Source organism: Aquarana catesbeiana, linkage group LG01, assembly GCF_042186555.1.
Source record: "Aquarana catesbeiana isolate 2022-GZ linkage group LG01, ASM4218655v1, whole genome shotgun sequence".
NCBI classification, from domain to species: domain Eukaryota; kingdom Metazoa; phylum Chordata; class Amphibia; order Anura; family Ranidae; genus Aquarana; species Aquarana catesbeiana.
Window position 1 is genome coordinate 421,722,476 of NC_133324.1, and position 15,297 is coordinate 421,737,772.

Here is a 15,297-nt window from a genome sequence, read left to right on the forward strand (position 1 = left end):
TAAGACAGTTCCTCCCATATAACCTCTCCCACACCGGAAGGACCTCAGTTTTTTGCCAGTGTCTTGAAGGTGATGGTCACGGATATTGAAGCTCTTCAGTTTCTTCAAAGAATGTCCCACTGAGGACGTTATTGGATCCATTCGGATGGCTTACTAAAGCTAAAGTGGATGGTACCCGAACCTCGGCTCAAGAACGAGGTGTTGCTTGTAATGTGTCCTATTTAGGCGCTGGACCCTTGTTAAAAGTTGGTATTCATGGAAAGAGTGCTTAACAGGTCCAGGGGTGTGGACCCCAATATATGGGGGACCCGGTCCCTGAAGGTCCTTAGAGGCGCTACCCACCGTGATGGGGGAAGATTGGGCCTGGCAAGACAAGCCCTGTTGCATGGGATGGTGAGTACTCCCCTTTGGGGTTCTTATATATATACAGATATGTATTTCCCTTTTTTGTTTTTAAAAAAAAAAAATTGTGCCAGAGTAGCCTTGATCCGGTGTCCGGGGTTACAGAGGCCGGTAGGCGCGCATTTTTAAAATTTGTGTGTGCACCACGCATGCGCCGCTGGCTTGTGAGTGCGCCGCTGCAGGCCATGACACAGCGTCGCGTGCGTCAGGACGGCACTGGCGCCGTGCGGTGGGCGGGTCACCGGCCACTGATCCGCGCGCTCGCGTCCATGCTAGGGCTTTTTAAGCATGGAGCTCCTGGCGTGCGCGTGGAGGAGGCAGAGCGAACGGTGGGCACGTGAGTCTGATGGTCTTGGACACTACGGTGACAGGTTAAAGACTGGTTGTAATTTTAACTCCTTGGTTATTTCTCGTGTGTAAGCTATGTCTTCCAAAAAACGAGGAACAGGGAACAAGGCAAGCCCAGGGGTAAGAGTCCCTCCACAAAAAGCAGGAGACCAACCCCATATTGATGCAGCCTCAGTTTCTACTGAAGGACCTGTGGTTTCTGACCTGCCTGAGCCATTGCACTTGTCAGGCATAGTAGCCACTACCAATGTAGCCACTACCAATGTACCTGCCTCGGCTTATGTTACAAAGGATGATTTGGCATCTGCCTTAGCGGGTCTTGAAGGCAAAATAGCTGGCATGATCGCCTCTGTAACACAGGGGGGAAGGAAGCGTAATAGATCTCCTTCCCCCGAGCCTGGGCCAAGTGGTGAGTCACTAGAGCCCCAGGACTCTTATAGCCAGATGGGTCCAGGTAACCTGGAACCAGAATGGGCAGAGGATCCAGAGGAAGTAGTCATGAAGGACCAGGAGGTAGGAGAGGCTGAAGATTCCTCGGCTGAGGACTCCGGCTCTGAAGAGCCAATTTCAGCCTCCCATTGCCAGAAATTGTTTATCCAATCTCTAATGGAGATGGTACGAATTGGGTTTAAATTACCCCCGGTTCAGGAGTCTGCACTCTCCTGTTCCACTCTGGGATCTTTGCGGCATAAACAAATTTCCCAAGCCTTTTCCTTGCATCCGTTACTGGAGCAGGTGATTTATGCGGATTGGGAGCATCCTGACAGAATATACTTACCTCCCAAAAGGTTTTCTATTTTATACCCTATGGAGTAAAAGTTCAGGAAGAAATGGAGCATACCTTTGGTAGACGCTGCCATATCTTCTGTAAATAAAAATTTAACCTGTCCAGTGGATAATGCCCAGGTTTTCAAGGATCCGGCTGATAAGAAGCTAGAGTCCTTATTAAAGGCCTCCTTCTCGGTTGCCAGTGCAGCAGTTCAGCTTGCTGTTGCAGCCATTGGGATTTGTCAATCCCTAAAGGATCGCTTTAAGAGGTTAGTGAAGAACATACCTTGCCAGGAGGAATCTGCTGAGGAACTATCAGAGATCCCTCATGCCTTTTTTTTTTTTGCGGTTGACGCTTTAAAGGACTCATTCCAACAGATGTCTCGTTTTGCGTTACTATCAGTTCATATGCACAGAGTATTGTGGCTAAAGAACTGGTCTGCTGAGACACCATGTAAAAGGCTACTTGCTGCAATTCCATTTCATGGAGAGCGCCTGTTTGGCGAAGATCTGGATAAATATATCCAGAAGATCTCTGGAGGAAAGAGCGCTCTGCTTCCTACTAAAAAGAAGGGGAAGCAGCCTTCTTACAAAATTCCTAATTCCCCAGGGCCTGGTGCCTCTTCCCCTAAGCGGTATCGATGGCCTCAGCCATCTGGGTTTAAAAGACCTCAGGGTCAGAAAAAACCCTGGACCCAAAAGCCATCCAAAGCCAACTCCAAGTCTACCTTGTGAAGGGGCGCCCCCGCTCTCACGGGTGGGGCGCAGGCTTCGGCTATTTGGGGAGGCCTGGGAAGAACTGGTTCAAGACAGATGGGTCATTTCCACTGTAAAATACGGTTACAAAATAGAGTTCCGGGATTTTCCCCCGAACCGCTTTCTACACTCAAGGGTTCCGGCGGATCCAGAGAAAAGAAGATGCCTACTCTTAGCTTTACACCATCTGCTGTTGCAGGGAGTAATTGTGGAGGTCCCGCACGAGGAAAGATTCAAAGGGTTTTACTCAAACCTATTCACCGTGCCGAAACCAAATGGGGAAGTAAGGCCCATTTTGGACCTCAAGGCTCTCAACTTCTTTATAGACGTCCGATACTTCCGTATGGAATCGGTTCGTCCAGTAATAGTCCCCCTTTCTCAGGGACCTTATCTGGCGTCCATAGATATCAAGGACGCGTACCTTCATGTGCCGATCTTCGGTCCTCACCAAAGGTTCTTACGCTTCGCTGTAGAGGGCAGTCATTTCCAGTTTGTGGCACTGCCCTTCGGTCTTGCCATGGCTCCCAGGTTCTTCCCAAAGATTTTGGTCCCAGTGTTGGCTTCCCTAAGATCTCTAGGGGTTTCCATAATAGGATATCTGGACGATCTACTTCTAAGGGAATGCTCTCGCCCTATGCTAGTTCTAAACGTATCAAGAACAGTATGGGTTTTACAACGCCTAGGTTGGGTACTGAATTTGGACAAGACAGCTCTTTGTTTGACCCAAGCCTTGGTATATCTGGGTCTGTTCTTGGACACTGCTCAAGAAAGAGTGTTTCTTCCGCCCTTAAAGGTTGCCTCCATAGTGGAGCTTGTACAGAAGGTGAAGAAAGATCCAACACCTTCTGTTTGGCTGTGCATGAGGTTATTGGGCAAGATGGTGTCGGTTTTCAGCGCAGTGCCATATGCACAGTTCCACTCCAGAATGTTTCAGAACAGTATCCTGAAGGCGTGGGACAAGTCTGCTCGAACCTTGGATCGGCCTATGGTTCTATCTCCACAGGTTCTATGGAGCCCATCTTGGTGGTTAAGAACCAGCAACTTAAAGGGGAAGTCTTTCCCACCAGTGGCCTGGAAAGTGGTGACCACGGATGCCAGTCTTCTCGGCTGGGGAGCAGTCCTAGAGGAAGCATCTGTTCAGGGAGTATGGTCCCAGACAGAGAGGACTCTGCCCATCAATCTCTTGGAGATCCAGGCAGCTCGTCTGGCCCTGCGATTCTGGACGTCCAGGTTGCGGGGTTTTCCTGTCAGGATTCAGTCCGACAACTCCACAGTAGTGGCATATATCAACCACGAGGGAGGTACCAGGAGTCGGGCAGCCCAAACAGAAGTAAATCATATACTGACCTGGGCAGAAGAACATGTGCCGTTTCTGTCGGCAGTGTTTATCCCGGGGGTGGACAAATGGCAGGCGGATTTCCTAAGTCGCCAGAAATTGTTACCAGGGGAATGGTCCCTGCATCCCGAGGTTTTTCTACAGATTTGCCAATACTGGGGGACCCCAGATGTAGATCTGCTGGCATCCAGATTCAATGCCAAACTAGACAGGTTTGTATCCAGGGCCAAGGATCCGCTTGCTGTCGGGACAGACGCGTTAGTGGTTCCTTGGGATCAGTATTCCCTGATATATGCCTTCCCTCCGATCCAGATTCTGCCGCACTTACTGCGCAGGATACGGGAGGAACGAAAGCCGGTGATCTTAGTGGCCCAGGAGGTCGTGGTACTCGGAGATTGTGAAATTGGCAGTAGGGGACCCGTTAGTCCTTCCTTGCCGCCCAGACCTGTTGTCTCAAGGGCCCATATTCCATCCTTCTTTACGGTTGCTGAATTTGATGGCCTGGCTATTGAGACCAGACTATTGAAAGACCGTGGTATTATGGGTTCAGTCTTGTCCACTTTGATAAATGCCAGAAAGTCAGTTTCTAGAGCTATCTATTACAGAGCATGGAAGTCATACATTTCTTTGTGTGAGAAAAGGAAATGGAACCCTCGTAGGTATACGATTGGAAGAGTTCTCCCTTTTCTTCAAACAGGAGTAGACTTGCAGCTCGCTTTAGGGACAATTAAGGGACAGATTTCGGCCTTATCGTTTTTTTTCCAGAGACCAATTGCATCCCATTCTTTGGTGCGAACCTTTGTGAAAGGAGTAACGCACCTGAGGCCACCGCTTAAACCACCTTTATGTCCTTGGGACCTAAATTTGGTGCTTTCAGCCTTACAGAGTCAGCCCTTTGAACCTATTAGGCATATTCCTTTTGTCCTGTTGACCAGGAAGTTTTCTTAATAGCTATAACATCGGCTAGAAGGGTGTCAGAACTGGCCGCCCTTTCTTGCAAGGAACCTTTTATGGTTCTTCATCAGGACAGGGTGGTCATGCGTCCTCGTCCAGATTTTCTACCAAAGGTAGTTTCCAAATTTCATTTGAATCAGGATATCATTTTACCTTCCTTTTTTTCTAACCCTAAAACTAGGGAGGAAAGGTCGCTTCACTCACTGGATGTGGTGAGAGCGATAAGGGTTTACTTGAAAATGTCAGCTCCCTTTGGAAAACTGACTGTTTTTTTTGTCTTGCCTGAGGGTCCTAAAAGAGGACAGCCGGCCACAAGTTCATCTATATCCAGGTGGATTCGCCAGGATATTGTCCAGGCGTATGGATTAAAATGCAGGGTTCCACCCCGGGATTTAAGAGCACACTCCACTAGAGGGGTTAATGCATGATGGGCAGTACGCCAGCAGGTGTCTATGGCTCAGGTTTGCAAAGCAGCCGTTTGGTCTTCAGTTCATACGTTCACCAGGTTTTACCAGGTGGATGTGAGATCTCAAAATGAGACTGGTTTTGGCCACAGCGTGTTGCAGGCTGCTTTATAATCTCGGATCCGTTGGGACTAGGGATGATGGGCCCCCCCCCAGATGCATTGCTTTAGGACATCCCACATAGTCATTATTATGGTGCTCCGTGTCGTACGATAAAGAAAGATGGATTTTTAAAACAACTTACCTGTAAAATCCTTTTCTTGGAGTACATCACGGGACACAGAGGTACCTCCCCTCTTTCTGGGATCGTCATTGCTTGCTACAAAACTGAGGTCCTTCCGGTGTGGGAGGGGTTATATGGGAGGAACCCTCTTACTATTGGTTGCCAGTGTCCAATCACCTAAAGGTAAGTGTATAACCCACATAGTCATTATTATGGTGCTCTGTGTCCCGTGATGTACGCCAAGAAAAGGATTTTTACAGGTAAGCTGTTTTAAAAATCCATCTTTTTCCATTTTTTGTCCAGTTCATTGAGCCACACAGCATCAAAAGTGCTTCCAATATACCCCCTAATATGTATTATGGATTTTATAATTTGGTATCTGATGCATTTAAATCAGTCATCGTTTTTAATTGTAATGCTATGTTATGAGCAATCGCAGCGTCATCCAATGTATTGAGCGTCATTAGAACCTATCAGCGCTGCCCACTGGCTTTATAAGCCCTGTCCTATCACAGCCCACGCCAGGCCTGAGGAAGGAGCGTAGCTCTGCAAACGCGTCGCCTATTTGCTCCAGGTTCCGGAAGTGACCTCATCCCCCTGGTTGTCAGCGTGTGTTCCAACGACAGAAAGTGTCGGCATCCATCAGCACAGCCTGCTCACCGGAGACCACCGTCATCCAGCACCCGGATCTGACACACTTCTAAGATATCCGGCAGTTTTTTGCCAACATGCCTGTTATCATTGTACCTTTTGTGAGTACCGCTTTTTCAGCTTTTATTAAACATTATGTGATTTACTGCACTTAGAGTGGCGCCTTTGTTCTATCTCCAGAGTTTCCAGAAGATTGCTTCTTATTCTTCAACGGGGCTGCCTTCTAAAGTTGCTATTTTCCCACAAACTATATGGACATTATTATAGCCAATGTTTCTTATACTTAACCATCTTCTGTATTAGTTCCCCATGGAGAGCCATCAGGCTGGGGGTTAACACTGTGTTGGGCTTAGCGCTCACTCAATCCTCATATGTTGCTGTGCTTGTCACAGAGGACATACCCCTCAAAAGGTTTTCAGATACTGGAAACCAGAGGTGGACCATGGCCCTGTATAGCATCCTTTAGCCAACTACATCAAGGTGAGCATCTAATGCCCAAGGCAAACATTCCAGGCCAGTCCCACAGTGGGGTCTGGTCCCAGTAGAACATCAAGCATTACATATCCAAAATCTGCTAGATAGCCCATGGTAAAAAGCAGTCAGGAAAAGATTTGATAAAACAGGAGTCTCACTGAGTGGTTATATGAGGGTGCATTAGGGGTGGACCTAGCAAGTCTCCCCCTCCAGTGTTCAATCACCTGACGGTAACTTGCATATAACTTATAAATATAAGCCCTGTGTCCTGTAGGATTATGTTAGTTTGTTAGTGCTGTGCATTGACAAGTTATGTGAAATTGTATAAAGGCTATAAAACCACTGCAAGCAGGACTGGCAGTGTGGACCTGCAGTCTTTTCACTCCACACGATCTTTTAAAAAAATAAATATATATATATATATTTTTTTATATAAAGATAAGACTGGAAGAGATGTGTCACAAATTTAGAGAATGGGGATACCCCGAGAATATCATTACACAGGAACTTAGAAAATTACAGCAGGAGGAGATGAAGGTAGCTATAGGGAAACAAAAACAGGAGGTGAGAGAATTGCCCTTTTCTATGCAATTCCACAACTACAGTGAAGATGTGTTCAGAATTATAAAAAAAAAAAAAAAACACTGGCCCCTACTTAAACAAGCTTATCCACAGATAGAAGATTTACAACCTGCACCTATGAAAGCTTATTGGAGAAATAAGACACTTAGAGAATGAAGTAAAAAATAGGATTTTTTTTTTATAACAGCTTACCTGTAAAATCCTTTTCTTTGAAGTACAGCATGGGCTACAGCGCCATAGTAGTTACTATGTAGGTTATAGGCCACCTTCAGGTGATGGACACTGGCACTCCCTAAGACGGGAAATCCACTCCCTATCTAACCCCTCCCACTAATGGGAGTACCTCAGTTTTTGTAGCAAAGCAATACACGTGTATACCAGAAAGAAGGGAGGGACCTCTGTGTCCCGTGATGTACTTCAAAGAAAAGGATTTTACAGGTAAGCTGTTATAAAAATCCTATTTTCTTATCGTACATCATGGGACACAGAGCCATAGTAGTTACGATGTGGGGTGTCCCATAGCAATGCCAACTGAAGGGAGGGAGACACAACAAAAGTAGGGCATCATGAGACCAGAGGACTTGTACTGCTGCCTGCAGCACACTGTGCCCAAAGGCGATATACTCATGACCTTTTACATCTACTTGATAGAATCTGGTAAATGTATGGACTGAAGACCACGTTGCGGCCTTGCAGATTTGAGCCATAGAGGCTTGGTGATGCACTGCCCAGGAAGTACTAACAGCCCTGGTGGAGTGCACTTTTATATGAAAAGGTGGAATTTTCCTCTTTAAACCATAAGCTTGAACAATCACTTGTCGAATCCATTTAGAAATAGTAGATTTCGATGCTGCCTGTCCTCTTTTAGGACCTTCAGGCAACACAAACAAAACATCCGTTTTGAGCAGTCGCCTTCAAATAGATTTGGACTGCTCTCACCACATCAAGAGAATGTAGTAACTTTTCTTCCGCAGAACAGGGTTCTGGGAAAAATTAAGGTAGAACAATATCCTGGTTTAAATGAAAACCTGACACTACCTTCGGTAGAAAATTAGGATGAGGACGCAATACAACCTTATTCTTGTGAATAATTAAATACGGCTCTTTACAAGAAAGAGCAGCCAACTCTGATACCCTTCTTGCAGAAGATATGGCTACCAGAAAAACTAGTTTTCTTGTCAAAAGAAACCAAGGGAATATGTTGTATCGGCTCAAAAGGCTGTTTCTATAATGCTGACAGGACTAAATTCAAGTCCCAAGGGTTCAGGGATGACCTAACCAGAGGATTAAGCTGCGTTACCCCCTGAATAAAGCTACAAACCAAAGAGTGTGTAGCAAGTGGTCGCTGAAATAAGACCGAAATGTGGCCCTTGATAGTACTCAAGACCAGCTTTATAGCTAATCCTATCTGTAGAAAGTCAAGGATTCTACCTATGACATACTTCCTGGGGTGCCAACCCCTGGATTCACACCAGGAGACATATGCCTTCCAGACTCTATAATATGTGACTCTGGAGGCTGGGTTCCTTGCATTATCCAGAGTAGACACCACTGAACCTGACAGCCCACGCTTCTTCAGAATGTGGGTCTCAATAGCCAAGTTAAATTTAGCATTTGTAAGGTAGGATGGAATACCAGACCTTGCTAGAGAAGGTCTGGCCATGGCAGTAGGGTCCATGGGTCCCCTACCGCCATCTTTACGATCTCTGCATACCAAGATCTCCTGGGCCACATGAATCACTGACTTCCCTTCCTGCTTGATCCTGCGAAGAAGTCGTGGACGCAGGCAGGATAGGAGGGAATGCATAAATCAGTGAGAACCGATTCCACGGCAATAGCAAGGCATCTGTTCCGCATGCTAGTGGATCCTTTTTTCTTGACACAAAGTTGTCTATTTCTTTGTTGAACCTGGACGCAAACAGATCAACATCTGGGATCCCCCATCTTTGACATATTGATAGGAAGATATCGGGGTGAAGGAACCATTCTGCCGGGAACAACTGCTGGTGACTCAAGCAGTCTGCCTGCCAATTTTCTATTCCTAGAATTAGGGATGCACCGATGCCACTTTTTTGACACTGAGTACGAGTAGCAATACTTGACATCCTGTACTCGCTGATACCTGATTTTGGACACGTGACCTTTTTTTTTTTTTTTTTTTTAAATAATGAAAAATTACACATTTTCACCATAATATGAGGAATTTAAATGCATTCAAAAGATTATGAAAGAAAACGTTTATTTGCTGGTCACAAAGCTGTTAAAGCACAAATTGCACAGAACATGTTATATAAAAAATAATGTTAATGTCATCAATGACATGTACATTGCAAGTTCACAATATTTAGGCATGAGGAGAAGCAAGAACAGTACAGTACCTCAGTCAACTCACAACACATTATTTATAAAATGTCAAAAACAAAAAAAACACGTATTTGTTTCCAGTTCAACTTCTTACACATGTGTAAGAGAAACACATTTCACAGACAGAACATTCCAGGATGGCAAGGATGTGTGTTAGGTTGGCATGTAGGCTGCAGTAAGGCCTCATGCACAGCTCAAAGCAGCTGCTTCTCCAGGTGTTTTAGCTGTTTTGAGCTTTTTTTTTCCTCTACCCGTTACTTCTTCCCCTCCATGTTAGCCTATGTGTTCATTGATGGCCATTGGCCAAGGAACACTATGTGGTTTCAGAAGTTTAGTGGCAGGGCAGCTTATAGGCAGCAGGCAGAAAAAAAATCCAAAGAAATTGGAAATGGAAATCTTTGGATTTTTTTTCTGCCTGTGAACTTTCCTGCCACTAAACTCCTGAAACTAGTGTGCAGTGGGCTGACATGGAGGGGAGGCATTAATAGGCAGGAAAAAAGCTTAAACTCCTTGAGGAGCAGGTGCTTTTAGCTGCATTGTACAGGCATTATGCCTTGAAAATGAAAAGCTCAAATGTCACACAGAACATGAAATATCATCATTGTTGATGACACCACGTATAAAACAAACATCACATGTTCACATCAACCAACCCAAGGGCAATACAGTTCAATAATGTTAGCCCTGAGGAGGAGCAACTGAACAGTACCTCAAAACTAACATTTTTTTTATTATTTAAAAAATGTTTACAAAATAAAGTGCTAACTTCTAGTTCAACTTCTTATGAAACTCAAGAAAAAACATTTTTCACAGACCAAAATTAGGGTCATTCCAGGATGACAGGGCCAAGGACTTAGCAGCAGTAAGGCCACATGCACAATAAAGCTCAAAGTAGCTGCTCCTACAGGCGTTTGAGCCTTTCGTTTGCCTGTAGTGTTAACTCTATGCCGCTCCATATTAGGCTGTGTCCCCCATGCATTGCACGTTGAATCACCTATAGTGTGCAATGTGCACACCATAGGTGATTCACTTTTTCACTTAAGGGAAAAAGGTTGTGGCATGGAGTTAAAAGGGCATATTTTTTTTTTTTAAAGGCCAACATGGAGGGGAGTTAACAGGCAGAGGAAACGCTAAAAAAAAAAACGCTCAAATGCCAGGTGGAGCAGTTGCTTTGAGCTGCAGCGTGCAACTGTGCATGATGCCTTACAGTTGGACAGTAACAGGCGGTAGATTATTTTTCCAATTCAAACGCAAGTGGCAAGTTTTTTTTAAGAAACAAAAGAATCTCTGCATGTTCAGTTAGAAGTCGGTTTCTGGTGTCAGTCAGAATGTGTGACACTGCACGGAACAATCTCTCACTTTCCACAATACTGCAGGGAGCTGAAAGATACTTTTGTGCCATTTGGGTTAGAGTGGGAAATCGCAGTTTATTGACAGCCCAATACTCAAGAGGTTTGTCCGAATGAGGCACAGTGACCTCTCCAAGATATGCTTCTAGTTGTATGGTAGCAGCTGTGGGAGCGCTGTTCTCAAATGTAGATGAATAAGCAATTTCTTGAAAAACACTGTCCACAGTCACACCGGTACCTGGCTGTTGCTCAGTGCGAGGCCTTTTGGTAGCTGGTTTCTAAAGCACCTCAGGTGTAGCTGCCTGTGCCTGTAGTACCTGTACAGAAGATATTTGTTGCATTTCCAGCACGAACATCTCTTTGGCCTGCCTGCCAGCATCTGCATTTGAGAAGAACCGATTTTTATACCTAGAAGAAGAAAAATACAAGACATTAGACAACGTCATGCAAGCAAAGCAACAACTGTGGAAGCTTGCTGTGGGGGCACTGCTAGAAGGAAAGGTGACGGCGGGGGACACGGCAAAAACAGTTGTCTGGCTTGCTCTGTGCAAAACCATTACACAGAGGCAGAGCAGGTAAGTGTGTTATTTATGAAGGTGAGATTTTTACAGTGTCATCACTTGCATTACAAAATTTTTTTTTTAATGCAAGCAAGTGATAATAACTGTAAAATATCACCTTCATCCAAAAAACAAAATCATATCATCAATATTCAAATAAAAACAATGCAAAATAGCAGCCAGCAATAATTGATTACCTTGGATCGAGTAAGGTAGCGATGCAATAAAGTGGATTTTGCTCCATGTCAGAGAGCCGTTTCTGCAAAGCACAAAGCAGTGTGTTCTTCATCGTTTTTACGCCGTGGTCCTCATCCACTTCTTTAGATAATAATCGCTGTAGCACAGTCACTGCAGGAATTACATCCGAGGCAAAAGAATCTGAACAACTCACATGCCGAGTCAACTCTTCAAAGGGAGCCAAGATGTTAATCATCTTCTCCATGAGATTCCACTGATTTGCAGTGATCGTTGCAGGCAGCTCATGTTCTGACACATATACTCCAATGGCCCGTTTTTGCTCTTTCAGAGACTGCAGCATGTAAAAAGTGCTGTTCCAGCGAGTCTGAACATCTTGTTGAAGTCTTTTAATGGGTTGACCAAGCTGGATCTGAATATCTTGCAGCCGAGAATATGCCAGGTTTGAATGTTTAAAGTGCCCAACTATTTTGCGTCCAACTCCCACAGCCTCCGTAATGCTGCACTGTGATAAAAGCCCCTCTGAGACAGCCAGTTGCAGTGCATGTGCCACACATGAAAGACTCCGAAGACCAGCATCGTGTACACCTTTTATCATATTTCTGCCATTATCACAGACTACCACATGGACAGAACTTTTGGGAATCGCCCAAGTGTCAAGCATTTCTTCTAGTATGCTTCTTATAGCTTGGCCTGTGTGAGAGCCTTGAAATTTCTTTGCGTGCAGCATGACTTGGTGCAGAGTGAAATTGGCATCAATCCACTGTGCAGTTAAGCTAATTACAGACACGGGACTAACACTACTGCTCCAAATGTCCGTGGTGAAACTGAATGCCAACATGCTACAGGAGGAGATAAAGGCTATGTGTTTTTTCACTGTTTTGTGTAATTGTGGCAACATGACATCTGTGACATGACGGTGGCTGGGAATTTCGTACTTTGGCTCCTAAAGATTCATAAGTCACCGAAAACCCACATAGTCCACTATTGATAGTGGCTGATCATCAAGAACGATGAATTCGATAACTACTTCAGAAATTTTTTTTAGCCCTTGGGTTATCCATGGAAAATTTTTCACGTCTGGCAAGGGTTTGCTGCAGTGTCAGCTGCTGAGTGCAAGAGCTAATGACAGCTGTAAATTCGCCATGCTCAGTCTTGTGTTTAATTTTGAGGTGTTTTATGAGATTACTGGTATTATAAGAACTAACTTTTGAACCTCCTCTGGATATTTTGGCGGAACAGAGTTTGCAGTCTGCAATGCGTTTGTTGGTTTCATCAATTTAAAAAAACTTCCAGACAGCTGACATTTTGCTGGTGGCAGTGGCATACGTTTGCATTGCACTTAAAGCCAGAAATAAGTAAGTCTCTCCACCTTAAGGGGAAAAAAAAAATGAGGAAAATGGGGAAAAAATTTTGAGCCCAAATGTTTTGTTTTTTTATTTTTTTCCACACATGACACCTACTATTTGCTGTGCTTGTTGTTTGTTCCTGCTGCATCCATCATCTTGGTATGGCCAAGTAAACCAGCGGGGATGATGTCATCCATCTGTCGGGTACAACAGTCGGTATCTCCACAATACAAAAAGCAGAGGATGGTCTCAGAAAGGCACATATAGGAAAATGTTAGGCAACAGACAATGATGATTTATGTAACAGCAGCAGTCATTTGCCGCCATGATGGACGTTAGGCAACAGAGACAATGTGGGACACTAAGTTATGTAACACACACACACACACACACACACACACACAAACACAGGCCGGCCGCCATGCTGGACAGTGGACATTATGTTAGGCAAGAGAGACAATGTGGGACAAACTAACTTAAGTGTAACACAGGCCGTCCGCCATGTTAGGCGAGAGAGAGAGACAATGTGGGACACAAAACTAACTTAAAGTGGATGTAAACCCAATGTCATCCTTTCTAAACTACTGCCATAGGGGTTATCTATAAGGATATACATGCCTCCTGCATGTATCTTTACCTGTCAAATGTCTCCCCTCTGTGTTATTAGACCCGAAAAACTGCATATTCTGTGGGTGGGTCTGTTGTCTGGAGCTCGGTGGGTGGAGTTGTCATGTCAGTAGACTCCCCGCCCACCTCTACACTCCCCTTGTCAATATGCATTTTCTCCTGTGTATTTCTTACACTGAACTTCTGCTATGATCTCTAACATCCAATGAAAAAACAGGAAAGTAACCACATGACTTCAGCATGCCAAATCATGCTGAGGTGTGGAACAGCCAATCCTTGCAGAGCTGAAGAAAGAAGTGGGAGGGAATTTAAAAAAATACTGCACGTCTCTTAGGCAAGTGCACGAGATATGTAAATCACCTGTCACTCACAGCAAGAGGGAGGATTTGACAAAGTTTTTCTCAGTTTGTCAAGATTTATCTCACCGAACAATAAAAGAGGATTGCTCAGAGCTGGATTAACTGTGTGGCAAGACTCAAGGGCTCAAATGATAGGAAATCTTATACTCTACAGTATGATATAAAAAAAAAAAAAAAAAAAAAAAAAAATACATTTCGGGTTTACATCCACTTTAAGTATAACACAGGCCTTCTGCCATGTTAGGCAAGTGAGAGAGAGACAATGTGGGACACAAAACTGACAAGTATAACACAGGCCGGCCGCCATGTTAGGCAAATGATGTAAGCTAGTAGTACTGTACACAGCAATCACCGGCCGCGGGACACATAAGAAGAAAGCAAGCAACAGTTAGAAATAGAGAAGAGCACTCACCGGCCGCCATGAGGGGACATGGTGTAAGGAGGACGCTCGCCATGTGGGGCAGCCATGTAGCAGGCGCAGCAGCAGTAAAACACATCTGTCATGAGGGAAACAGCACTCACCGCCGTGTGGAGAGGCCGCAACCTTAAGCTGACGTCACTTCCGGTATTGGTTTCTGGTATCGGTGAATTTTCATGAGTACCGATACCCCGAAAATGCCAAGTATCGGCACCGATACCAGTATCGGTGCATCCCTACCTAGAATGAAGACTGCCGATAGGCAAAGCAGATTGTTTTCTGCCCAAGGTAGGATATGATTCACCGCTCTGGGTGATTGATATAGGCCATTGCTGTGACATTGTCGGATTTAATCCTGGCAGGACAATTCTGTAAACTGAACGTTCAGGCCCTCAGGACCAAGTGCTCTGCCTGAATTTCTAGAATGTTAATGGGCAAGGCCATTTCTGATCTGGGCCACTTCTCTTGGACAGTTGCCTCTTCCAGGACTGCTCCCCAACCCAAAAAAGGTTGGCATATGTTGTTACCACTTCCCAGGTAACTGAAGGAAGGATTTTCCCCTTTGCAGATTTTTGGTTATTAACCATAAGCTGAGGCTCCAGCACACCTTTGAAATCAGACACATTGGGAAATCTAGAGCTTGAACCCTTTTGTTCCAAGCCGATAGGATACTGTTTTGCAGCAGTTTCGAATGAAACTGAGCATAAGGAACGGCCTTAAATGAAGCCACCATCTTTCCCAACAACCTCATGCAAAGCTGAATAACAGAATTCATCTTGCTTTGACCACCTGAATCAGTTCCTTTATGGCACTGATCTTTGCCTGGGGCAAGAATATCCTTTTCTGGGTGTACCTATGATCAGACCCAAGTATTTTAGCCTTCTTCATGGTTTTAAGGATTATTTCTTCTAGGTTGAGAATCCAACCTAGGTATTTCAGGTAGTTGAATGTGGTGACCATACTTTGGTCTAAGCGAGCTACCGACCGGTCTATCAAGAACAGATTGTCTAGGTAAACTATAATCCTTATACCTTGGGCCCCTAATCTGGCTAGAGGGGCCAGAACCTTTGTAAACACTCAAGGTACAGTAGCTAGACCGAAAAGCAGAGCTACACACT